Genomic DNA, 2,729 nt, shown 5'->3' on the forward strand with positions numbered 1-2,729 from the left:
GCGAGTCATGTTGCTGAACGCGAGAAGGTCGAGTCGGCGACATCGATGATACGCGATGAAGCCATGCAACGCTCCTCCAAGCGCAAGAGCATCGACCCCGAGGAAGATGGATCTTCGTCGACAAAGAAAAAGTCACTAGCTGACATGCAGCAGGCTGAAATTGATTTGTGGAGTACAAAATGATGAAGCTCCAGGCCGAAATCGACGAAAAAGCTCTCGCCCGCAAGGAGCGCGCAGAAATGCGTGAGCTAGACCTCAATAGACATTCAGATATGATGGAACTTGTTAAGTTGAGTTTTACCAAATACAAGGTTTAAGTCACATGACTGTTGTACTGTTATGACAGGTATTCTTCGAGAGTAGGAGGTTCAAGTCCAAAGTACATGCTAATTTGATTTCCCCTGTTGTAGCAACAATTGCAATTTGTCAAAAACATGGAGAGACAAACGATCTTCCCCACATTTTGGAGCATGATTTTTTGCTGCAATTTGTACGTGATGAACGGCCACAATGTCTTCATTCGGCCAAATGACCACTCCACGACAGAAAACGCGGCTCATGGCGGAATTGAATGCGCGCTGTTTAGCGCTGATGTTTTCCCCTTTGTAGCCAGACATGATCCATGGTAGAATTCCATACGCGGGATCACCATAAATGAGGGCACCAGCAAACACGTCTTTGCGATCATCCAGAAATTCCACCAGGTTACTTTCCATGAGCAAAGTCGTGTCATGACGACTAACAACAATTGGACCCCAAAAGTGTACACACAAGCCATCAGGTGCAGTGACGCCCTGAAAATTTAGACAATGCATTCGTTTGTGACCGCTGTATATATGTCGTTGCAGATCAGGATGGTCCGCCCAGCGTTGAGTTTGTTTGATTCGGCACGTTTGAATTTTTGAACCGTCGATAAAGCCAAAACACGTGGAGACAGGGGAACCTTTTGCCACAATTGCCGATTGGTACTGCGCGATACGAGGTGCCACGATGTTAGTGCAGAAGTAGAGTACGTTGTTCCATTTTGAAACCAACAAATCCACCATGTCGTTGAATATTCGGCAAAGAGACTCCCGAGATCGGCCGAACAGATCCACCATGTCAATGTAGCGGCGAGGGTAGGACAAACGGTAGAGCATGATGCAAAGCGCCTCAGCCGCGACACATCGATCCGCGCCGGTTGTTATGAGCACACCAGGAACTCCAAACAGGTGGGCGAGCTTTAGGACGCCAGGAACGTCGAAACGAAACTTCAAAATGGCATCGGCATTCGGGGCGTCAACGAGGCGCGCCTACGAAACATATCAGAATCAGTTCATTGCGTTTCTTCAAACGACCAAGAGCGGGACTGACCCTCGTGGAGCGGGCACTGAGGAGTGCACAGACTTCTTTCATCACTAGTACACACAAGGACATGCGGCACGCACCATAGATTTGGCGAAGTCGGCTCTTGTCGCATACTTTGGTGCACTGGGTTTAACACCGAACCCAGCCCAGGATGCCGCCACACGCACATCATTGGTCTTCAAAAGTACAACAAACAACACAACATGGACTCTGGTGTTCCAAGAGTTGATTGGAACCGGGGCCTCGAACAAGCCAACCTTCGGCGAGTTCTTGGTGACGTCGTTGAGCGCACCCCAAGCCTTCCAATAAGCTTTTCCCTGCACAGTCTTCGACAGGGTGGAGCGTTTTTTCGCGTCTTCGAATCTAAAGAGCGACACTTCAACTTCCGCGAGTTGATGGCTTGGTGTCGTTGGGCCGATGCAAAGACATGCTGTGAGTACCTCATCACTCATAGTATCCGCAACGAGATCGACCCCAGGAATCTACTTCGTACCGGAAGTGACGCCAGCCACAGTCAATGGCAAAACGGGAGTGCAAGCGCTCCGGTTGGCTTGGGGTTCTCTGTTGACGATCTTGCCCTGGTGTTGGCCAAGAACTTGCATCGCCAAAGTTTCTTCAGCAGTGTGCGAACTTCGGCGCCTACGCGACAGAGTTCGATGGATCAGTTTGTGGCTCAGAAGTCAGTACCAACGGCTCGGTCGGCACTGGAGGCATGGCAGCAATGGGTTGTTGCAGACCCTGCAATTGGTCTTGTGTGTGCCCTCAAGGACTATACAAAGGAAATGATTCGCATGGACAGGAAGAAGTACTTCGAACGTCTTACACTAGGCAAGGAGTTTAACAGGTACCAAACTTACCAACAGTTCGACGCCTCATATCAAGGGTTCACAAGTTCCTACGCGAAGGTAGGTACTTCACGAGGTTAGACGCAAGAAGCGGTTGAATATTTTGTGAATGAACTTTGAATTACATACAATTGAATTGTGGCTTCGGCGGGGATTGAACTCGGGGCTACGATGTAATTGCAATGAGCGGTACCCTTGTTTTGTGAGTCCCTCCGACGGTACACCGTCCGAGGGTCCATGCCCAATGGGGAAACCCGGCGGACCAAAAGTAGAGGGGGTATCCCCTCTACTTCTTGGATCAATATTCGAAGGTCCATTACTTTTTATTGCATCGACCAATCAGATTAATGTCGGTTGGATTTGTCGTATCCGCCATATTATCCATACATATCAATCTGCTTCATGGTGCGCACCAACTTCACGTCCTTTCTTGAGCGACTAAACGCTCAGAACGCATCCGACCGTATCTTCCTTGAAGAGAGCCTCACTGAGTTCGGTCGTGAGATCGACGAAGGCGAGGAAGCAACCGACTACCCA

Source organism: Aphanomyces invadans (assembly GCF_000520115.1).
Source record: "Aphanomyces invadans strain NJM9701 unplaced genomic scaffold supercont1.68, whole genome shotgun sequence".
NCBI lineage: Eukaryota > Oomycota > Saprolegniomycetes > Saprolegniales > Verrucalvaceae > Aphanomyces > Aphanomyces invadans.